This window comes from Scyliorhinus torazame, chromosome 9 (genome assembly GCF_047496885.1).
Source record: "Scyliorhinus torazame isolate Kashiwa2021f chromosome 9, sScyTor2.1, whole genome shotgun sequence".
Lineage (NCBI taxonomy): Eukaryota > Metazoa > Chordata > Chondrichthyes > Carcharhiniformes > Scyliorhinidae > Scyliorhinus > Scyliorhinus torazame.
This window is the reverse complement of record NC_092715.1, coordinates 149,597,235-149,622,018: the sequence shown is the minus strand read 5'-3', so window position 1 is coordinate 149,622,018 and position 24,784 is coordinate 149,597,235. Positions and strand designations below refer to the sequence as shown.

General features: G+C 49.0%; 1 long non-coding RNA gene across 2 annotated transcripts; it reads left to right on the top strand.

Moving 5' to 3' along the window:
* Positions 1-48: 48 nt before the first annotated feature.
* On the top strand, positions 49-15,683 carry LOC140429522 (uncharacterized). 2 transcript variants are annotated; one of them, XR_011949109.1, is made up of 3 exons: positions 49-238; positions 7,925-8,053; positions 14,020-15,683. It is a non-coding gene; the product is annotated as an uncharacterized lncRNA (long non-coding RNA). The 2 variants fall into 2 exon arrangements; XR_011949110.1 differs by lacking the exon at positions 49-238 and adding an exon at positions 467-525.
* Positions 15,684-24,784: the final 9,101 nt, after the last annotated feature.

Here is a 24,784-nt window from a genome sequence, read left to right as displayed (position 1 = left end):
GGCGCGTCACGTTGGGCCTCCGGCCTTTGCTCGCTCCCGCACCTGCGAGTGCCCGACGGGGTGAGCGAGGGAGCAGTTTGGAGTTAATGCTGTAAAGATTAGTTCGTCATCGTGGCAAGGCTTTGTTTTTTTCTGTAAATGTAGCGCTTCTTCGCCACTGTGGAGCATATATCCTCAATCCGAAGGGGAGGATTAAAAACAAGAAACACTTATTGGCAGTCAGTTTCATTTTTGATCAGTAAGTTCCAAGGGCAATTGATTTTCCAGGCTCAGCAGCTCAGTGTGGTGATATACATCACTGTAAGTACACAAAGGGTTAATGTACATACACTACACCTAGCTAGACACTAGAGGGAGCACCAGAGACATGAAACAGACAGTCAACCAATAGGTCAGTAAGATAGGACACGACCAATGGGCATTCAAGATACACACAGAGGTGATACTACCACAGGAGGGCATTACACCAACCCATATACAAGGACACAGCACACAAGCTCAGTCTCTTTCCAGTGGAGATACTCAGTGAGTACAGACACAGGGTTGATTGAACATCATACCCGCCACGTGGATTGTAGCAGACTGGTTTGTCAGTCTGAGTAGCTATAGCAGGATTAACAGTAGAGTTGAATCCAAGTAGGAGAATCGTTAACAGTAGTAAATGTGTTAAAGCTATCTCCAAGTCTGAACCTTCCTTTGTCAGAGTGCACATCAAGGAAGCAGCTTATGCTACGTCAAGAGCATAACAAAACATGGTATTCAGAAGTGACTGTTAAATCCATAGAGCTCAACTCAACAAAACAGTGACAACCAGCAACAGCAGCCAGGCAAGATGATGTTCGGGATTCCGCTTCCACAGCAGCTCAGGTACCAAGGCAATCTCAGTGGAAACTGCTGTTGGTTCAGGCAGAGATTTGAGATCTACCTGGTAGCGTCTGCCTTAGATGGCGTGGCAGATGCAGAAAAAAATAAAGCTTCTACTTACCATCGCGGGTCCAGAAGCAGCTGAAATCTTCCAAACCTTCAAATACTCAAAGGGACAAAACAAGAGCGACTTCCAGGCAGTCCTGGGCAAATTCCAAGAATTCTGCGAGGAACATACAAGAAGAAAAGGTAAAAGAGGCTCCATAACTCACCACGAGGTAGGCTTGCAGCAACGAACGGCAGTTTTGATTTGCAGCCATCTTGGAAAAGGTGCTGCACATGCGCAGTTGCGCAACGAGTGCACAGAACGGGAAGGTCCGTTTGCACATGCGTTAAAAGCCACGCATGCGCAATTGCAAAAAAGGCCCCAAGTAAAGGAACAGCAATATGCGCAATCGCTTCCTATGACCTACGTCACACGCCTCATGACGTCAGAGGCCCTGGACCACGCCCACTTAAAGGGGAAATGTCCCAAAACATGGGGGAAAAAATTTAAAGCCTCAAAACCAGATTATTTCACCTGAAACGACAGCACAATGCCTGAAATTTGACCAGTAGCTGAAAGTAACCTCCGCAAAACCCTGCAACAAGCAGTTAGCACCGCTCAAAGAGATGATACACTCCTTGAAGACTAAGACTCCGATCTTGAATTCTTCTTTGGACATCACGAGCCCAATGCCAGCTCCGACACAAAACGTGATGATATGGTCTTAGAAGACAACAACTCAGACAAAGATTTCACCTTGGGAAGTGGCTACCCCAGTACCAAATCCGAACCGCAACTAGACGTGTTGTATATTGACAACCCCGACGACGAGTTCTTCGGATTGGTGAATCTTCAGCCCAGCATAAATGACATCCCGACTCGTGAGTGCAGGATTATGCTGCGGCCTGACGCCAAGAGACGGTGAGCGGTACAAGCCCACAGAGAGCGGCCTGCTGCCACACAGAGAGGGGTCCACACACCGCGAAGGGTCCCCGACTCCACACAGAAAGCGATGAAAGACGCCACAGCGAGACCAATGCACGATTCCACACAGGGTAACGCTGCAAGACTCCACAGAGGAAGTGACACAAGCCTCCACAGCGAACTCGTGGACAGCCTCCACAATAGAAGCAACGCAAGACTCCAAAGCACAGTCCTTGCACGAACAAGACCATGAGGGTCTAGCAACCTCCTCTGAGCAACCAGAAGAAGACAATGCAAGTCTGCCACACTCAAGTGAACAACAGAAAGACTATGACAGTCTGCCATGCTCAAGTGCACTGCAAGAAGACTATGACAGTCCACCCAGATTATTTGTGCCACCAGAAGAAGACTCTGAGTCTAACCAGCTCAAGTGAATGACAAGAAGTCACTGAGGCTCTACCCACTGTATGTGAGACAAGTGACGACGGCATCCCACTTCCCATACTAGATGTGCAACGTGACAGACCTCAGCTAGAATGTTCAGAGGCACTCAATAATCACAGTGAGACTACTGGTGACACCACGTTACTTCAAACCTCATTCGCTCGAGCCTCTCCACAAGCAAATGCATTCCTGACTGTTTTGACTCCGGACGGGGAGCATCAAGAAACCTCAGAAGATTCAAGTCACCCTGAAATGACTCCGGATAGGGAGCAAGAAGAAACCTCAGCTGACTCAAGTGAACCTGCAATGACTCCGGCCGGGGAGCGTCAAGACCACAAAGCTGATTCCGGTGAAACAGACCAGACTCCAGACGGGGAGCATCGACAAGCCAAACCTGACTCAGGTGAAACAGACCAGACTCCAGACGGGGAGCATCATCGACAAGCCATAGCTGATTCAAGTAAGCCGGACATGACTCCAGACGGGGAGTGCCGCAAACTCAGTGACGGCACGCTCAAGGAAACATCAGATACCACAAAGGATGCTGACACGAGTAACTGTGAAGGACTCGTATTCACAGAGTGTGGTCCTTGAGCGCAGCAAACACGACAACAAAACCAACCAACGCAACAACAACATCAAAGACAATAACAAGAAGCGTTCCAAAGGCACCAACGTCGACAACAAGCATGACAAAAAACAACACCTATGAACTGGTACGACATGGTATAACTCTGAAAATGAGGGACACTGTTACTGCTCAGCTCAGTACAATGACATACCATGGCAGGACGATGCATCTTACCAATTCACGTTTGCTGCACTACCAACAGGCAACCTGGCTTTCAGGACAGATGCCGTCAAGAATTGATACCATAAACATCGGGAAAAAAAAGTCACAGGCTCCAAATCAGTCAGTGAAGTGATTTGAACACTTGAACACCTCCTGATGACCAAACACCAGGACACTGACGGTGTTCACAAGGGAATGACAACGTCACCATTGACACCTCTATACCAGACCATATAAATTCATCAACCTTGGACTCATAACTTTTATTTTGTATTGTCTTATCCTCAAAGTCATCGCAACTATGATTTGGTCTTGTATCATATTGGATAGTCATCACAGTTATCATAACTTGTACATAGCATCACTTATCTACCTAGTTTGTTCAATTTTCTTTAACACTGTACAGAAAATATGTAACACGAAAAAAGGGATGTGATGATATACATCACTGTAAGTACACAAAGGGTTAATGTACATACACTACACCTAGCTAGACACTAGAGGGAGCACCAGAGACATGACACACAGACAGTCAACCAATAGGTCAGTAAGATAGGACACGACCAATGGGCATTCAAGATACACACAGAGGTGACACTACCACAGGAGGGCATTACACCAACCCATATACAAGGACACAGCACACATGCTCAGTCTCTTTCCAGTGGAGACACTCAGTGAGTACAGACAAAGGGTTGATTGAACATCATACCCACCACATGGATTGTAGCAGACTGGTTCGTCAGTCTGAGTAGCTATAGCAGGATTAACAGTAGAGTCGAATCCAAGTAGGAGAATCGTTAACAGGAATAAACGTGTTAAAGCTATCTCCAAGTCTGACCTTCCTTTGTCAGAGTGCACATCAAGGAAGCAGCTTATGCTACGTCAAGAGCATAACAAAACACTTACAGGAAGATAGGTGTAATCTATTTTAAATCAAGCAAAATGAGCCGTTGCTACTATGAAGTGTATAATAACAATCTTTAGTCGTGTCACAAATAGGCTTACATTAACACTGCAATGAAGTTACTCCTAGTCACCACACTACAACAATTGATTAGGGAACTTAAGACAAAGGAACCCTCATGGAGCAGTGACCACGATATGAGAGAATTTACCCTGCAGTTTGAGAGGGAGAAGCCGCAATCAGATGAAATGGTATTACAATTAAATAAGGGTAACTACAAAGACATGAGGGAGGAGCTGGCCAGAGTTGATTGGAAAAGGAGCCTAGCAGGGAAGACAGTGGAACAGTAATGCCAGGAGTTTTTTTGGGTTATTTGGGAGGCACAACAGAAATTCATCCCAAGGAGGAGGAAACATGCTAAGGGGAGGACAAGGTATCCATGGCTGATGAGGGATGTCAAGGACAGCATAAAAGTTAAAGAAAAAGCATAGAAAGTGGCGAGAATTAGTGGGAAACCAGAGGATTGGGTAGCCTTTAAAATTGAGCAGAGGACAACTAAAAAAGCAACAAGGGGGGAGAAGATGAAGTATGAGTGCAAGCTAGTTAGTAATATAAAGGAAGATAGGAAGAGTTTTTTCAATATATAAAAGGTAAGAGAGAAGTAAAAAAAGTCATTGGACCACTGGAAAATGAGGCTGGAGAAGTAATAATAGGAAACAAAGAAATGGCAGATGAACTGAATATTTACATTGCCTCAGTCTTCATGGTGGAAGAACTCCAGGAGAACCAGGGGGCAGAGGTGAGTGCAGCGACCATTACTAAGGAGAAGTTTCTGGTGAAACAGAAAGGTCTGAAGATGGATAAATCACCTGGACCGGATGGACTACACCCCAGAGTTCTAAAAGAGATAGCTGAGGAGATTGTGGAGGCATTGGTGGCCTGGAATCAGGGAGGGTCCCAGATGACTGGAAAGTGGCTAATGTAACACCCCTGTTTAAGAAGGGAGGGAGGCAGAAGATAGGAAATTATAGGCTGGTTAGCCTGATTTACGTCATTAGTAAAATTTTAGAGTCAATTATTAAAGATGAGATCGTGGAGTACTTGGAAGTGCATGGTAAAATAGGACTGAGTCAGCACGGCTTCGTCAAGGGGAGGTCATGCCTGACAAATCTGTTCGAGTTCTTTGAGGAAGTAACACGGAAGTTAGACAAAGGAGAACCAGTGGACATGACGTATTTAAATTTCCAGAAGACCTTTGACAAGGTGCCGCATAGGAGACTGTTAAATAAGTTAAGAGCCCATGGTGTTAAGGATAAGATCCTGGCATGGATAGAGGTTTGACTGACTGGCAGAAGGTACAGAGTGGGGATAAAGGGGTCTTTTTCAGGATGGCAGCTGGTGACTAGTGGTGTGCCTCAGGGGTCAGTGCTGGGATCCCAACTTTTCACAATATACATTAATGATCTGGAAGAAGGAACTGAAGGCACTGTTGCTAAGTTTGCAGATGATACAAAGATCAGTAGAGGGGCAGGTAGTATTGAGGAAGCAGGTGAGCAGCAGAAGGACTTGGACAGGCTAGGAGAAATGGAGGCATAGGCTATTTTCTAAATGGGGAGATACTTAGGAAGGAGAAATGGAGGCATAGACTATTTTCTTAATGGGGAGGTACTTAGGAAATCAGAAGCACAAAGGGACTTGGAAGTCCTTATTCACAATTCTCTTTAAGGTTCAGTCGGCAGTTAGGAAGGCAAATGCAATGTTAGCATTCATGTCGTGAGGGCTACAATACAAGACCAGGGATGTACTTCTGAGGCTATATAAGGCTCTGGTCAGACCCCATTTGGAGTATTGTGAGCAGTTTTGGGCCCCGTATCTAAGGAAGGATGTGCTGGCCTTGGAAAGGGTCCAGAGGAGGTTCACAAGCATGATCCCTGGAATGAAGTGCTTGTCATATGAGGAACGGTTGAGGACTCTGGATCTGTACTCGTTGGAGTTTAGAAGAATGAGGGGGGATCTTATTGAAACTTACAGGATACTGTGAGGCCTGGATAGAGTGGACATGGAGAGATGTTTACAATTGTAGGAAAAACTAGAACCAGAGGACACAATCTCAGACTAAAGGGACGATCCTTTAAAAGAGATGAGGAGGAATTTCTTCAGCCAGAGGGTGGTGAATCTGTAGAACTCTTTGCCGCAGAAGGCTGTGGAGGCCAAATCACTGAGATAGATAGTTTTTTGATCAATAAGGGGACCAGGGGTTATGGGGAGAAGGCAGGAGAATGGGGATGAGAAAAATATCAGCCATGATTGAATGGCGGAGCAAACCCAATGGGCCGAGTGCAGCATCACACTTAAATTTTAATTTCAAACCATTGGGCCATAAAAGAACTTCTAACAACCTGATTGTGGTGCCACTGATGTGGATAAAAAGACTGACTGGTAATTTTCCAGCTGTCTCTTCAGCCACAGCCTCCAGTACCAGACAGAACTGGGGCAAATCTCAAAATAAAAATAAATTTTCTCGCTGGTCAACACTGAAAAATATGAAACTGCAAAAGTTAAAAAGGGTTGATAATCTATTTACAACACATCCCCTATATTTCCTAAGGGGGAGGGTGAAGATAAATAAACAAATTGACTATTCATGGACTCTTGGCATGTTTGAATGGAACAAGTATTTTTATGTAGATGGTTCCCATTAATATAATGTAGTTTAGGTGCACTCCCTTCAATTGAACGGGGCCAACATTCAAACCATTGCTTGTTTTGCAAAGGTGAACTCCCACAGTAGGTTGACAAGCAAGTCCATCATCATATATTTTCAATCCAGCACATCAGTTGTATTCTCAATGAGTTCCCTTGTGGAGGATGTCCAGACCATTCATCCATAGCCATGATGTAGGTACAGCTGTTCACCAGAGTAACAAAAACTTGTCACAGGTTTGTGAAGCTTTCCCACAAGTTACGTCAACCCTAGAATGCAATTAAGACTGACCAAGAGCGCAATGTTGATGATAATCCTGCTTTTAATAACTAGTATCACGGTAAATTGTATGAGATAGATTAAAAGTAGGCTAGCCTAATCACAAGGTTTTTGGAGAACTGAACTTCATGGAAGTCTCATACTAATATATAAATCCTTTTTTAAAGCAAACTAGGGCACCAGAGTTTATTTCTAGCAGGATGGAATTAAATTGTAGAAACATTGGGCAAAGTGCAACTTGTGGCGGGTTTTGCTCGGAGTTTCCCGCCAGCTCTGTTGGCACGTTCCCCAGTGCAGTCTAACCACACTTAGTCACCTTTTTGGACCCTGGGGAATTTCTCACCGGTTTAGCCCACACTTACAGTGCTGTGATAGGGTACGAATTAAGTAATGGCATGATGGGAAAACTGGCCAATGGGAAGACTGGTCAAAAGGTTTGATACTATACAAGAAAGACTAAAACTACTTATTCCAGCTCCCCAGGCCCAGGTAAAGAATGCTGCCCTAACCATTTTCAGACTAGTATGGCCGTAGGCCAACTCTGCAGCGAACGTCGACCCATTCCAAAACACCGTACCTCGGCAACTCCTGATAAAACTAACTCGTCATAACCCAGGGCCGTAGGAATTTAAAACAAAGATAAGTTCAGGAAGAAACAAGTCTATTCTGACCTTTCAATGTTCCCTCCGAGGACTAAATAATGGTATGAGTGATATGACCAAACATGGTCTGGTCTTTGCTTCCATTTGTATTTCCGATCAAACTCCTGACCATACTGTTGTCAGATAATCTTGATAAAGATAATGTATAAATATTGATCTAATTCTCCGCGAAAAGCACGGAACTTGTGAAAGACTGAGCAGTTTTGTTGACTGCTCTCTTACTTCAAGTTTCAGCCATTTGTTTTCGAAAATACAGCTTGTTGTTCTCTCTTAACGAGTGTGTTGAATTTTTCTACCACAGAAGCGGGAAAATATTGACTTTGACATTTTGGTGCAAGCGAGCAGTTACCAATATCCTGAGTGAATTCCGTGGGGGGCTGAAGAAGTGATCGAGCCAGACCCAGAGGAAAGAGACAGACGCCGGCACAAGGTAAGATTAACCTTGGTCTCTCTCTCGGATTAGTGGTTCGACCCCTCATCCCTGACGGAAGTAACTAAACAGGTGACTGTGCTCGAATCTAAATTGTACTTATTAAATTGTTAGTAGAGCACTGCGGGTCAGGGACCCCAATTGTGGTTAGCCTTAGGTCAGGGACCTCTTGCTTGTTTTACAGGATTAAATTTGGGTCAGGGACCCTGCAATTTGATTTGGTACCAGGGATTTTTTTTGATTGCCAGGGGCACATTTTATTGACGTTATGGGACAGAGTTTAGACAAAACCGGGGACAATTCCCCTCTATTTTCCATGTGCTCTGAAAACCCTTCTCATGAACGTAATTTACGAAGATTATCTGCAGCGCTGAACAATAAATTGGGTAACGATATTTGGCCACTAGGGGGCACTTGGAACTACGATAATTGCATTTCTGCTGAGAAAATCATTTGGCAGAGAAACGCCGATTTTAAGTGGAAGTTTTTAATCTCAGAGTGGAAAAAGCAGTCCACTAAGCGCCACGTACAATCACTATTAATGAGTTGGAGAGATAACGCCCGTAGAAAAGGGATTGATGATTGTGTGGATGGTAAAGCAAAAAATTGGGAGACTTTAAAATTGGAATGTGAACTTTGGGATAGAAAGCATAAACAACAAGGCGAAAATGAAAAATCTCCAACCACTATGCAAAGAGGGTTAGCCAACCAAATTAAACGAAAGGAGTATCCTCCCAGTTGCTCTGGCATGCCGATGTTTCCCTATTCAGGCGATACGGAAGAGGAGGAGGATTTAACCCCACCCTCATCCTGCACACCCTGACCCTACAATTCCACTGTCCCAAGGCCAGACTCCCCCTTATGGTCCCACTGCCAATGAAACTCCTGCTAACGCATCCCCCGTAGCAACACGCACTCGGTCACATACGCAAGCCGTTAATATGGAACAACCCTTCACCTCTGTTAATCAGACTTTTCTTGATTTATCACTCCAACCTAAGGAGGAGGAAACTTTTCCGCCACCACCTCCCCCCACAAATTATCCCATTAGGAGTGTTATTAACCTCCACGCTGGTGATAATGACGACCCATTCATTGAGGTGTGGCAGGCTTTTAAACCCCATGAGCTATGTTTGATCATGGTCCAATGTCCCTCCTGCAAAGAGGACCCAGAGGGGTTCACTGAGTTTTTGAGGAGAACTGCGACCATGTACGGTGCTATCGCACGTGATCAATATTCACTGATTTATTCATCCCTTCCCCCAGAATTAGGGGAAAGATGGAAAAATTAATTAGCACTTCATGGGGACACATGGATGGCCTTCAGCACCGCACACCAAACGGAGGACGATCAGCGTACTTTAATGTTCCCTGCACTAAAACGGGCTCTCTGTAAACCCGTTGACATCGCCAAACTCCTTGAATGTACCCCCACTTCTAAGGAAGATGGTCCAGAATTTTTTGACCGCTTTTGTGGCGTGTGCACTCTTTACTCCGGGGACATTGCTTTCAATGCAGGCACACAGTCTCCCCAATTTAATGCACTATTAATGCAGGTTTTACCTGACCGTGTAGCATCCAGTATTAAATCTAATAACATGGACTGGTCTGACAATTCTAAACCTCAAATGAAACGTGCTGTGTCTTATTATTGGAGCAATGGCCGCAACCGTGAGACCTGTTACAAAGACACTTCACCCAAAATTAAATCCGAATTCATCCATCGTCCCTCTCAAAGAAGAGCTCCTAAAGGTCAGAACTCTCAGACAGATTCACGTTACTATCGCCCAGATTGCATGCACCCTCCTGAATTTGGTTACCGCTCACAGGTTCCTTACCCCTTCACTCCACACATGGAGGATTTCGACAGCGCTCCTCTGCGTCGTCCTCCTGCCAAATATAATGTCACTTGCTTCAACTGTCAACGTACAGGCCACTACGCTAGTGATTGTCCAGCACCCTGACGACAAGGTAGATTTCAACCCCGTCGGCAGCCACCCTTTACTACCTCTAACCCCTACTGACTAGCCAGATTGAACTTTCCGGTCCTCTCAACAGACTACTCTGACGAGCCCACCGCTACGATTTACATTGAGGGCGTGCCTATCCCCTTCCTGATTGACACCGGCGCGACTCATTCTACGCTAGACTGGAGATTAATTCAGAAACATTGCTTTCCCCTTTCTGATAAGCATGTGGAACTTGCTGGTTTCATGGGTGAAGGTGCTGTTTATCCGCTTACGTAGCCGCTTTCTGTTCAATTTGAGGGCCGGGAATGTTGCATCCCTTTCACAGTTACCCGCGTCCTCGGTGTCAACCTGGCCGGACGTGACTTGCTCTGTCCCTTGCAGGTGGAAATTATTTGCCTTGATAATGGCATTACTATATCAGCTATCCCGCAGGCCCAGCTTCGAAATTTTCCCCTTTTCACTACTCCACAGTGGTGGTCGGTTGATTTTGATCCCTCACACTTTTCACCTCCCTTAGATATTCCCGATCCACATGTAACTCTTTGCTACAGTCATACAGGATGCTCGCCTGATTTGGAGAGCATTTACCAAGACGCCCTCAGTTCTCTACAATCCTTTGTTGGCCTCTCTAAGGGAAAAGAAGGGTCTGCCTTTCTTGTCAATTTACCCCATGGCCTCTGGCGTCAGTCGGGACTTGTGTCACCCCATGTGACCCTTTCTGTGAACGAAGGCTACAGTGCCAAGTCCTTGGGATTTCTGGCAGCTGCACTACGAGGACAAGCTGATCCTTTCTTTAATGGAAGTCAAATCCTACCCGCAGGCACTTTAGAATATTTTCAACGCCCATTTGTCCTCATTGGCACACTGCACCACCATCGTTCAGTCCAATCAATGACTTCTGAATTACCCGCAGATTTATGGGCGGCCTCCAAACACGAAGTTGGTCTCACTAATGTCCCTCCCGTTGTTATTAAAATTAAACCTAACGTGCCCTTGCCCTCGATTTCACAGTACCGTTTGCGCACTGAGGCTGAAGAAGGAGTCTCGGTCATGATTCAATCGTTCCTTCAACAGGGAATTGTGGTACCATGCCAATCGCCCTGTAACACCCCGATTCTTCCAGTTCCTAAGATAGGAAGACCATCCGAATGGTGTTTGGTCCAAGACCTCCGATGTATTAATCAGATAGTGGAACCCTTACATCCTATTGTCCCAAACCCGGCGACAATCCTTAGTAATGTCCCACCGGAAGCGACTGTTTTCACCCTTGTTGATTTACAACATGTCTTTTTTGCGATACCCTTCACCCCTGAATCACAGTATTTGTTTGCCTTTACATTTAAGGGCAACCAATACACTTGGACTAAGCTCCCACAGGGCTTCATTCATTCTCCAACCCTTTTCTCACAAGCATTGCACTCCCAGTTAGCGACATTATCAACTCCTGGTGGCTCCACCATCATCCAATATGTTGATGACTTACTCCTTGCCAGCCCTGACTTCAACACTAACCATTGTGACACCATTTACCTGCTCATCTGTCTCCATTCATGGGGATATGTGATCCCGCCCACTAAAGTTCATAAAGGCCAACGGCAGGTCAAATTTTTGGGTGTCCTAATAAGTGCTACGGATCGCTCCCTTACTCAGGAACGCATTACTCCTATACTGCAGACCCCATTTCCTACATCGCCCAAGCAGGTGCGAGCCTTTTTAGGATTGGTGAACTTTTGCAGACAATGGATTCCGAATGTTACTGTCCATACTAAAGATTTAACTCCGTACTCCTCTCAAAATGCTCCTCTTAAGTTTGAACTTCCTGATTCAGCAAAACAATCTTTTGTTACTCTCAAAAACGCCCTCGCTACCGCCCCAGCGCTAGGATGACCTATGTATGACAGACCCTTTCAGTTGTACATTAATGTTCTTGATGAATGTGCCACTGGTGTTCCAACACAAGAACACTATGATCGGCGTCGCCCGGTCGCCTACTATTCTACGAAATTGGATCTTGTAGCTTGCGGTCTACCTCCCTGCACCCAAATTCTTACAGCTGTCCATTTGTTAGCACAGGCAGCCTCTAATCTGACCCTTCACCAGCCGGTACAAGTGCATACCTCGCACTCTATTGTGGCTCTGCTAACATCTCAGCAAACCCAGCATCTGACTCAAGCCCGCTTGAGCCGCTATGAGGTTTCACTATTGCAAAACCCCTACCTCTCTTTTCATTACTGTTCTACCTTAAATCCTGCTGTGTTCCTCAAACAGCCCCCCGATAACCTTGCGGACCCGCCATGCGATTGTTTGCTTCGGAATCACTTCCTTACCGCGCCTCGCCCGGATTTAACGGACGGGCCTATTGATAATCCAGATCTAATTTTTTATGTTGATGGCAGTTCCTCCATTTCTCTCACTGGCATCCCACAGTCGGGATATGCCGTGGTCGACACTAACGTGCAGGAAGCAGCAGCCTTCGAGACCCCTGTCTCCGCACAAAAAGCCGAGCTATTTGCCCTTACTCGAGCATGTATTTTGGCCACAGATAAAAGTACTAATGTTTACACTGATTCTAGGTATGCTTTTGGCATAACCCACGATTTTGGTCGCCTCTGGCAACAGCGAGGCTCTCTCACCTCTGCGGGAGCACCCATTCAAAATGCTCTTTGGGTTAAAAATCTCCTCGATGCTATTCAGCTTCCCCATCAATTGGCAATTATTAAATGTCCTGCGCACACAAAGGGGGACACTCCTGTTCAATTAGGAAATGCCCGTGCTGATTCGGCTGCTCAGGCTGCGGCTATATCAGCCTCTCTGATTGTTCCCAGTGGGGCTAATCAGGCTCAAAACCAGGTACCTGCATTAGGAATGAAGGGCATACCAGACATAACTGAAGTTCAAAATTTACAGAGGGACGCCTCTGATTCCGAGGGCACACAATGGAAGTCAATGGGGTGTTCACACTCCTTGACACGAGACCTCTGGCTTACTCCCGTTGGTCAAGTTTGTATTCCGAATTCTTTATTGCCGGTACATATTGATTATTTGCATTCTTGTACCCATCTTGGCAAGGAGGGAGTGGTACAGCTATGCCTGAAAACTTGGTGCCACCCAGATTTGAATACAGCAGCGCAAATGCGGCTGGATCGATGCGTCATTTGCATGAAACATAATAAGGGTAAAGGCATTAAATGCCCTCCAGGAACCACTCCCTTGCCAGATGGCCCTTTTGCCTGTATACAGCTTGATTTTATCGAATTGCCAAAAGCACAGATGCTGGGTTTGCTGAGACGTTAGGAGAACCACAATAGAGTGCGAGGTATGCACTTGTACTGGCTGGTGAAGGGTCAGATTAGAGGCTGCCTGTGCTAACAAATGGACAGCCGTAAGAATTTGGGTGCAGGGAGGTAGACCGCAAGCTACACGATCCAATTTCGTAGTATAGTAGGCGATTTATATCGCATATAAATATTGTTTTTCGTAATAATCGATGTGTTTTGTAAATGGATTGAAGCCTTCCCCACCACTAATTGTACGGCACATACAGTGGTGAAGTTGTTGTGAACGGAAGTCATTCCTCGTTTTGGGGTACCCAAAATGGTGAGCTCAGACAATGGACCACATTTTGTATCTCGGATCAATACTGAATTGTGCAAAGCACTCGTAATTAAACAGCAACTGCACTGCGCGTATCACCCGCAGGCTGTAGGAATTGTGGAAAGAGCCAACGGGACTTTAAAAGAAAAATTATCTAAATTAACTGAAGAAACTGGGTTAAAGTGGCTAAAAGTATTACCCTTGGCACTGTTTCACATGCGAGTGACTCCCCATTCGCGGACAGGACTGTCAGCTGCAGAGATAGTCTATGGTCGGCCAATGAGGACACCCTGGGATGCCCATGAAAAACCCCTAGAGGGAGTAGACTTCCATGTGATGGGGGAACAATTGCAGAACTATTTGAAGCAATTAACACTTTCTCTGAAGTTTCTCCACTCACAGGTAAAACAGGCACATCTCCCAGTAACGGCAGGGACAGCCGTCCCTCGATAGCCAGTGATCAAACCCGGAGACCACGTGTTGGTGAAAAACTGGGACAGAAAGAAACTAGGACAACGCTGGAGCAGACCCTTCCTCGTACTGCTGACTACACCGACTTCCGTCAAACTTGAAGGACGTTCAAGTTGGATACATCTATCCGATTGCAAGAAGATAGTCTCCAACCCAGATGAGAATTTTTGGACTTTCTGGACTATTTAGCCTTAATGGCCACTCAGTAGTAAAAAAAAACCCAACCTAAATGAGACCTGCCTTCCAATACCTATTTATGTATGTCATATCTTTATGTCGAAAAATTGAATGTAAGCAAGTGTTGGGCTTGTACCCACATCCCCGTCCATTCGAGGGAAGGAATACCTCTCCAATCCCTCCCCTTTCATATCGCAGAGACGTTTGAATAGATTTTACGACAAAATCAAACAAGGAGCAGGGGAAATAGGGGTTATGGAAATATGGAGATCTGCTGGCTATGACATGACTACATTTTCAGCTTCGTATCAACCTACCTATAATCATGCCTTGACTCCACCCCCCCTCACTGTCCACTCGTATAATGTTCAAGGTTCCATGTGTTTTAATAAATCAGGGAAAGGAAAGTTGATGGGGCAAAGTAGGTGCAACCTTACAGTTGACTGGCAAGGACCGGTACCAGGCATATCCAGCAAGGGCATGTTTAACTGTGATTGGTCCAAGGTATGGAATATAACCTCTAACATTTCATGGGGACAGACATCCCCAATCCCCTGGATGACATCAGCTGATGATTTTACGGCCTATTTTGGAATCTATTTCATATGCGGCACGAAAGCATATCCATGGCTCCCCATTGATTGGACAGGATCCTGCTTTTTGGGATATGTTGTACCTCAAATGCGTCACCTACCCACCCTTAAGCACTCCCCCTCGCGAGCAAAAAGGACTATTTCTAAAACGGAACAGTTCTTTATGATGGCCTTTCCCTTGTACGGAACGGGCAAGGCATCCGACGAACTGATCCACATGGCCACAGCATTGGAACAACTGGCGAACTTAACGGCAGCAGAAGCCAGGGAAGCTGGACAGGCACTGGCTGAGGTCTCAGCTGAGCTAGTAGCTGTCCGGACTCATTCCAGCTCCCAGGCCCAGGTAAAGAATGCTGCCCTAACCATTTTCAGACTAGTATGGCTGTAGGCCAACTCTGCATAACTTGAAGCCTGAAAAGATCAGCGAAGGTCGAGCCATTCTAAAACACCGTACCTCGGCAACTCCTGATAAAACTAACTCGTCATAACCCAGGGCCGTAGGAATTTAAAACAAAGATAAGTTCAGGAAGAAACAAGTCTGTTCTGACCTTTCAATGTTCCCTCCGAGGACTAAATAATGGTATGAGTGATATGACCAAACATGGTCTGGTCTTTGCTTCCGTTTGTATTTCCGATCAAACTCCTGACCATACTGTTGTCACATAATCTTGATAAAGATAATGTATAAATATTGATCTAATTCTCCGCAAAAAGCACGGAACTTGTGAAAGACTGAGCAGTTTTGTTGACTGCTCTCTTACTTCAAGTTTCAGCCATTACTGCAAGCAGTTGTTTTCGAAAATAAAGCTTGTTATTCTGTCTTAACGAGTGTGTTGAATTTTTCTACCACAGAAGCGAGAAAATATTGACTTTGACAGTGCGATCAACTGGCTGTTCACACCAGCGAGATATTCTGGTCGGCAACGAGGAGTGCAGTCACCAGGAAATCCCGTTGACAATGGCAGGGTCGATAAATCCCGCTAGTGGGCTACTTTCGCTGCTGAAAATCACGCGCCTGGCTGGGGACTACCCAGGGAGGCCATTAGATGCTGGGAGGTTGGTAGATCCTGAGTGAGTATGCTTAAGCACGCGTGGCTTGGTCCCGGCCATTGTGGGAGGGATTCTGTTTGCGCCATCTTGCAGGACTTGGGTAGATCCCATGAGGCGTAGTGGTCACCGGGAAGCCTACAGAGACCTCTCCCAGGCTCTACCAGCCACCAAGCTTTTGCATTTGGGCGCTATGTGGGCAGTAGATCGCGCCCATTATGTTAAATTTGAATTGAACCTTGGATAGCCGAGTGCTCTATACTCCACTTTTTGGTCATGTTTAGATATATGTTTCTTTGTATTGGTTATTCTTGGGATATAGGTGTTATTAACAAGGGCTGCAATTATTGCCTATCAGGAAGTGCCCTTAAAAACTGCTGGGAGAATATTTTTAACTGCTGCATTTATAGAGTCATAGAGTTTTACAATGCAGAAAGAGGCCCTTTAGCCAATCATACCTGTGCTGGCCAACAAGCATCTATCTATTCTAATCCTATTTTCCAGCACTTGGTCTGTAGCCTTGTATGCTATGACATTTTCAAGTGCTCATCTAAATGCTTCTTAAATGTTGAGAGAGTTCCTCCCTCTACCACCCTTTCAGGCAGTGAGTTCCAGATTCCCACCTCCCTCTGGGTGAAAAGATTTTTCCTCAAATCCCCTCTAATTCTCCTGTCCCTTGCCTTAAATCTATGCCCCATGGTTATTGACCCCTCTACTGAGTGGAAAAGCTTCTTCCTATCTACCCTATCCATGTCTTCATAACGTTGTACACTTCAATCAGGCTTATCTGCTCTAACAAAATGACCCCAACCTATCCAGCCACTCTTCATAGCTGAAATGCTCCATCCCAGGAAACATCCTGGTGAATCTCCTCTGCACCTTTTCTAGTGCAGTCACATCCTTCCTATAATTTGGTGACCAGAACTACACACAATGGGTGGGATTCTCCACTCCCGCGCCGAAGTGACCGCGCAGTCGTGAACGCCATCGAGGTTCACGACGGCGCGAAACGGCCCCGGTCCCGACCGATTCAGGCCCTGACAATGGGCCAGGATCGGGGCCGCGTCATCTACATGCGCCAGGCCTTGTCGCCCGCGTAAAGGCGGCGCCGCATAGATGACGCGGCCGGCGCCGCATAACAGGCGTCATCCGCGCATGCGCGGGTTGGCCAGCGCCAACCCGCGCATGCGTGGTTGCCGTCCTCTCTAAGTCCGCCCCGCAAGAAGATGGCGGGCGGATCTTGCGGGGCCGCGGAAGGAAGGAGGTCCTCCTTCAAAGAGGACGCCCACCGATCGTCGGGCCACCCCGCATTTAAGGTACCCCCCCGGTGCAGGATCCCCCCTCGCCCCCCTGCAGGCCGTCCCCCCAGCGTTCACGCACCACTCACGATGGCAGCGACCAGGGTCGAGATTCTCCGACCCCCCGCCGGGTCGGAGAATCGCCGGGGGCTGGCGTGAATCCCGCCCCCGCTGGTTGCCGAAGTCTCCGGCACCGGATATTCGGCAGGGGCGGGAATCGCGCCGCGCCAGTTGGCGGGCCCCCCCGCTCGATTCTCCAGCCCGGATGGGCCGAAGTCCCGCCGCTAAAATGCCTGTCCCGCCGGCGTAAATTAAACCACCTACCTTACCAGCGGCGCGGGTGGGCTCTGGGGTCCTGGGGGGGACGCGGGGCGATCTGGGCCCGGGGGGTGCCCCCACGGTGGCCTTGCCCGCGATCGGGGCCCACCGATCCACGGGCAGACCTGTGCCGTGGGGGCACTCTTTCCCTTCCGCCTCCGCCACGGTCTCCACCATGGCGGAGGCGGAAGAGACTCCCTCCACTGCGCATGCGCGGGAATGTCGTCAGCGGCCGCTGATGCTCCCGCGCATGCGCCGCCTGGAGATGTCATTTCCGCGCCAGCTGGCGGGGCACCAAAGGCCTTTTCCGCCAGCTGGCGGGGCGGAAATTCGTCCGGCGCCGACCTAGCCCCTCAAGGTTGGGACTCGGCACCCAAAGATGCAGAGCATTCCGCACCTTTGGGGCGGCGCGATGCCCGTCTGATTTGCGCCGTTTTGGGCACCAGTCGGGTGCATCGCGCCGTTTCCGGAGAATTTCGCCCCAGGTGTGGACGGCGCCGGGGGGAACCTGCCGTTTTGGCCTGGCCGCTCGGCCCATCTGGGCCTGAGAATAGCGGGGGTGCCGGAGAATCGCCATTTTGGGTGTCTCCGGCGATTCTCCGGCCTGCGGCCCGCGAAACTCGACCGGGCCGTTCCTGCCGCTTGGCTGAATCGCGGGAGGCAAGTATCCTACATGACTTCTTAACCCCCTTATCTACCTGTCCTGCTGCTTTTAGTGTTCTTTGCACATGCATCCGAAAGTCCCTCTATCCTCTGTATTTCCTAGCGTTCTACCATTCAATGTGTATTCCCTTGCATCGTTAGTTCTCCCAAAATTCAAATATGGTAAAGTTACTCTCACAAGTGCCAGTTATCTCTTGGAATTAAAAGCTTTGCCAAGCACATCGTGCTACAGTGCTACACTATATTTCCTAACAGTTCGTGATTGCATAATTGTGTTTCAAATGCAGAAACAATAAGGAAACATCTGTTCAAGAAGTGCTGCAGCAATTGTGGTTAGATTCATGAACAAACAAAGCTTTCCATAGAGCAGATTGAAGCCCACTTACTTCACAGACCTTTCTGTTGAACGTATTGAATCCCACCTACTTCAGTTCTCAATATCAATGCTCTAGTTCAGTGAAATAGACTACCCATGGAACTGACTGATCAGTTTATATTACTGGTTGATAGACTGTACCAGAATGTATTGTTGAAGCAACAGACCAGGTTTTCACTAGTGAGGCAGGTAGCTCATGTCAAAAAACACCCCGACGCGGCAGACCTGCCTCGGTATAAAATACCCCTTTTCGCGTTTTCTTTCAATTTGGGGAGAGGGGGCTGGCCCATTGCCCCAGAAGCAGATCAGAACCAGCCACAGTGATAGCCGAGTGCCAAAGAAGGCTTTTTAAACGATCCCGCCCTGGGTTATTTGGGAACAGTACATTTTAAGTCCTCACACCCTATCAATCCCCACTAACTCCCTATGCCACCTCAATGTCCCAAGACAATGTAATGCCAACTCATGACCTTCCATGCCCATTCACCAAGCATACTTTCCAAACCTACAACCTCTACCACCTAGAAGAGCAAGGGCAGCAAATGAAGGGCAGCAAGTTCTCCTCCAAGTAACACAACATCCTAACTTGGAACTACACAACTGTTCCTACTCTGTCGGTGGGCCTAAATCCTGGAACTCCCTCCCTAACAGCACTGTGGTTTTCCTATAACACATGGACTGCAGTGCTTCAAAAAGTCACCACCACCATATTCTCAAGGGGTGGGCAATAAAAGCTGACCTATCCAGTGAAGCCCACATTTCATGAACAAATAAAACAAGCATTATGTTACAGATCAGTGAAATCTGTAATAAAATGGCATGTCTGAAACTGCTTAAAAACATCCAATCATAATTTTTCAAAAACAAATGTGTTCCGACCATCCTATGAAAGTGTCAATCAAACAGATGTTTAAAGTAACAATAACAGAAATTTTAAGCACTTGTCATCTCTGGGGGTGAGATTCTCCGGTCTCGTTGCGCTCTCGCTCAAGCGAAACGACGCCGGTGAATAGCGTGGGAGGCCGAAAATGAGAATCGCACCAGGTGCCAAACAGTTTGCCGTAGCGTGGCAATTATCACCACTTAAGCCCTATTTCCATCCAATTAACGGTACCGACCCTATATCAATGGCCTCTCGTGATTCAGCGGCCTCCCCAGTAAGTGGTCACGCTGGTGCTGATTAGTACTCCTTTTTAAAAACCTGAACATGGCGGAAGAGCTTCTGTGGGGAGCCGAGGAGGTGAGCAGCCATCTTTGTTCGCAGGCAAAGAGCCCGGAGGCGCTGGGCTTGCCACCCCAGTGCTTGGCAGGGGGAGGGGGGAGGGGAGGGGGGTGATCACCTTCGGCTGGGGGGGGCATCCTTGGCAGGAGTGGGCCATCATGGGAAGGAGAGGTCGCTGGGGGGGGGGGGGGGGGGGCGGGGGGCGCTACTGCATGCGGCTCCACCATGTCAACCCCTGGATTGTGTGTACCCGTTCTGGGGCATCCTAGCCGCTGCCTGTCTGCCCCAACGACCACCCATAACCCACACCGACTGCTGAGGCCTCAGGCCGTGCGGCTAAAGGCTATTGCTAATAGGGAATTGGCAATCGCAGTTAAGTGAGCACTTCACACAACCCAAGTGGATTCCCGTGGGTGGGCCATGTAGCATGTGGGAGTCTTTGCCAGCATCCCAATCAACTCTCTTTCCAATCTAAACTGAATCTCCAGCCAGTGAGGCACATGGTCCTAGATAACTAGCCCCGCATACCTCTGCCCCTTCCACCCCAACCAAAAGCTCCCGAATCACTACAAAGTAATCAATCCTCGAATACACTTTATAGATGTGTTAAAAAAAAAAAGAATACCCCATGCGATCTGAAAGCGCTATGGATCCACCATACTCATCCTCTCCATAAACCCCCCCCCCGCTCCCTCGCCATTCTTACCCTACCCATCGACCTGGGGCTTGACCTATCCACCCTCGGTTCTAGGACACAGTTAAAATCTCCTCCAAATGATCAACTGGTGTGTAGCCAAATCCAGGATCGCTGCCAGCAACCTCCTCATAAAACTCACGTCATCTCAATTTGGGGCATACACATTTACCAACACCACCGGTGCCCCTTCCAATACCCCACTCACAATCACATATCTCCCACCCGGGTCCTTCACCTCCTTAGCACTCACAAATCCCATTTTTTTGCTCATTAAAATCGCCACTCCCCTGGATTTCAAATCAAATCCCGAGTGATAAATCTGCCCGACCCACCTTTTCCTTAATCTAACCTGGTCCTTCACATGGAGGTGTGTCTCCTTCAGAAAGACTACCCCAGCTTTCAAGCTCCTGAGGTGCGTGAACATCAGTGATCTTTTCAGTCCTCGGACATTCCACGTTACCAGCCTTACCAGAGGCTTACGCCTCCAATCCTCTCTACTGTCCATCATCTCCCCCACTTAACTCCCACCCCTTAATTCCACCCTATACCTAGCCCATCCCAGATGGCCGCTTTCTCCGCCCCTGGACATGTCATCTCTTACTCTCTGCCACGTCGCAACAACCTCCACTCCCCTCCGCCCCCACCCCGCCCCACCCCAGCCACCCCCTCTTGGCCTTCTCACCCACCACCTCACTTCAGCTCACCAGCATCACCTGCTAGCGTGACAGCCCCTACCCAAAGGCACGTCCCAATGACCTTCCCTTCCCCCCCCCCGCACACCTCAGCTCAAGGAGGCAGGCTCCCTGCTGATCTTACACTCTCCCACCCAAACAATGACTTCTCCTGAACTCCAGGCAGCCTTCTCCAAAAGCAAACAATATCCGCTGTCTGTGGCCATCAAGGTCACTGCAGCCCTGAACGTTTGCACCTCGTTTTCTCCAAGGCTCGAGCTGGGACCTGTCTGGCATCTCGCAGGCCACAGCGCACAGGTGCATCAAACAGGTCACAGATGCCCTGTTTACTACATAAACTTTGACATGGACCAAGCCCAACAAAATGCCCGGCAGCAGAATAATGTTCCATCACCGGAATGCTCCAGCTCCAGGGACTAATAGACTGCACACATGTCGCCTTGCGCTCACCGGGATATCTGGGAGTGCCCTATGTTAACAGGAAGGGGTTCTACTCCCTGAACATACAGCTCATGTGTGACCACCAGATGAAGATCATGCATGTGTGTGCACGCTTCCCAGGGAATGTGCATGATAGCTACATCCTGGGGCAGTCAGACAAAATTCGGCCCCTTCGAAGACCATCCTAGGATGGGCAGAATAATTGGGGAATAAGGGGTACCCGCTGAGGACCTGGCTAATGACACCGGTACAGAGGCTGGAGACTGATGCGGAGACCCATACAAGGAGGCCCATGTTGCTACTAGTTCATTGGACTGCTCAAAATGAGGCTCCAATGTCTTGACCACTCTAGTGGTGCCCTGCAGTACACCACTCGGAGGATCATCCTTTTTTTGGTGGTCTGCTGCATCCTCCAAAACCAGGCACAGTAGCGGGGCAATGTGCTGGAGGTTGGGGATGAGGAACATGTGCCCACCTGAGAGGAGGAGGAGGACGATGAGGAGGTGCGGACCAGCAGGGGCTGGAGGATGATCCCAGGGATGAACTGGAGGACCAGCAGGAGGCTGCAGGACAAGCAACAGCAGCGAGGGTCCGGCAAGCCAGAGAGACCCTCATACTCTCCCTTTTCACTTCGCACATGGCCTAATCCATAACCGCTACAATCCCCAATCCCCCACCCCATTTCCCACCCTCCAAGGGTATGGTAATATCATTCCAGGGTGTTGGGACTATATCGGCACCATCAACGGATCACTGTCAGGGGCAGGGTGTTGATGATAACCCGCAGAGAGCTGAGCGCTGGTGCTCCTCAATCTGTACCATAGTCTGACCCCTGCCTGTCTGCTGAGAGCTCGCTCACACCCATCAACTGCACATGGTGTGCCCGGGGTGGGGGGGGGGGATGCCTGGAGAGATGGTCCAAGGGTTTGGAGGTCGACCTGCATTCAGTGACAGAGGTGCCATACTCGTTGTGGTGAAGGGTTTTTAACATTTCCCCCAGGATGCACATCGGTGGTGGAAGCAACCAGCTGCTTACCACGTCCCATGGGCTTCGATGCCCCTGGTGGGCATCCTCGGAGGGCTCTGGAACCCAGAGGGCCCCGGCACATTGTTGGCAGCACATGCACACCCCTGCCACCATGTCCCATGTACTGACTGCGTGACGTGGCCTCACCAGAGGGGTGGAACTCGGGGGAGTTGGTGGCCACCATCTCCACTCCATGGGACGGGTCCGGGTAGGACCCAATGGCCTCCCCTCCTGCTCAGTGGCCATAGGGCCCTGGGGTTCACCGCGGGACGATGGGGCAGCTGGTTTGAGCCGCAGCTGCGCCTGCATCATCTGGCTCTGCCAGTCCTGGCAGCTCCCCATGTTCTGCACCATGGTGTCGACACCCTTGGCGATGCTCCTCAGTGATTGGGTCATGCTCTGCAGTGCATAGGCATTGCCCACCTGCAACTGATACAACATCTGCAACACCTCGGCCATTCCCATCTGAGAGCGGCACATGTCCCGCAGAACCTCATCAAGGTCAGCCTCGCACTGGGTCACCTCCCCTCAGTGAGTTGGACATTCTGCTGAGCCCCTCAGCCATGGCTGTCACTGACTGCGCCACGCCATGGACACCTTCACTCATGCTGCCGTGTTACGCGCCAGGCTTTCCACTGCTGTTGCCACCCTCGCAGTGTTGGCCTTTGTGCCATGTATTGCCGGCGACATCGCCTGTCCCAGTAGCCTCTGGGACTCCTCCAATTGACAGTGGACCTGCTGCAGCATCGCTGACATCTCCCTCTGAATTTCCTGGCCGCTCCCTGACGTCTCCATCGGCTCTGGGATAGCATGTTCCATAGGCTCAGTATCTGGCTGGGACCCAGCTGGGTCCTGGGATTCAGCAGACCTCTGACTTCTGTCTCACCTTGGCATTACTGCCTCCACCTGATGTACATCAGCAACTGTGTGGTGTTCACCAGATTGTGCCCCAGAAGCCTGACCACTAATGTTCTTTTGGGTTTTTTTTAATATAAATTTTGCGTACCCAATTTTCTTTTCAATTAAGGGGCAATTTAATGTGGTCAATCCACCTACCCTTCACATCTTTGGATTGTGGGGGCGAAACCCACGCAAACACGGGGAGAATGTGCAAACTCCACACGGACAATGACCAAGAGCTGGGATCGAACCTGGGACCTCAGCGCCGTGAGGCAGCAGTTCTACCCCTGATCACTAAGTTGTCCCCCGAGGTCTGCGTCTCTGCACTGGTGGAGGGTGGGGATGACAGCTGTGCCGATACGCTTGTGGCATCTTCGGAGCTCTCCTCCGAGGTTGCCTCATGGGAGGCAGGGGAGGGGGCTACCCCAGATGGCCATCGCCGTCGGCTGGAGGACTGGTGGTAGAATGAACATGTGGTCAGTGGGAGGGATGGGTAAGTGCGTATGGCAATAACAACTCACATGTGACAGGTCTGAGGGTGGGGCCCGGTGGATCCTCACCTCTGTGGCATGCCCCATCCTCCACATTGGTGACCGCTCTGTCCTCGGCCACCCCATCACCTCCACGGCCTATTTCTCGAAGGTGGTGAGGATTCTTATGTCTGGCACCCCTCCACCAGTCTGTCACCTCTCCGACGATTGTGGGAGAGCTTCTCCTGCAGAGACACAGAGAAGGCATCATTAGCCACAGGCATGCTTCACAGTGGTGGTGGGGCGGGGTAGTGAAGGAAGGGTTGGGGGTTGGGTGTTGAAGGGAGAGGGGGGATGAAGGGAAGCTTGGGGTTCGCATGGAGGGTTGGGTGGGTGGATGCTTGCGTGAGGGCAGAAAGGTCTCAGTGGGGGGTGGGGTTGTTGGTGCCTACTTACCCGTGCTGCCCAGTGTAGGTTTTTGACCTTCTTGCGCCACTGGATGCCAGTCCTCCTGGTCACACTCCTCTAACTGCCGACCGCTGCCACTTTGTCCCATTAGGCATTGGCTGCCCTGTGGCTCACCCACGGGGGAACAGGACATCCCTCCTGTCCTCTGCCGCATCCAGGAGTATCCCCAGATCCGTGTCTCCAAATCTTGGGGCCGGTCTTCTTAGTGCCATGGCTGCGAGCTGAGTGGGGTTGACTGTGCAAGTGCTGTTGAAGTGCTGCTCGACCTTGTTGGGGGGGGGGGGGGGGGGGGGGGGAGAGGGGGGGG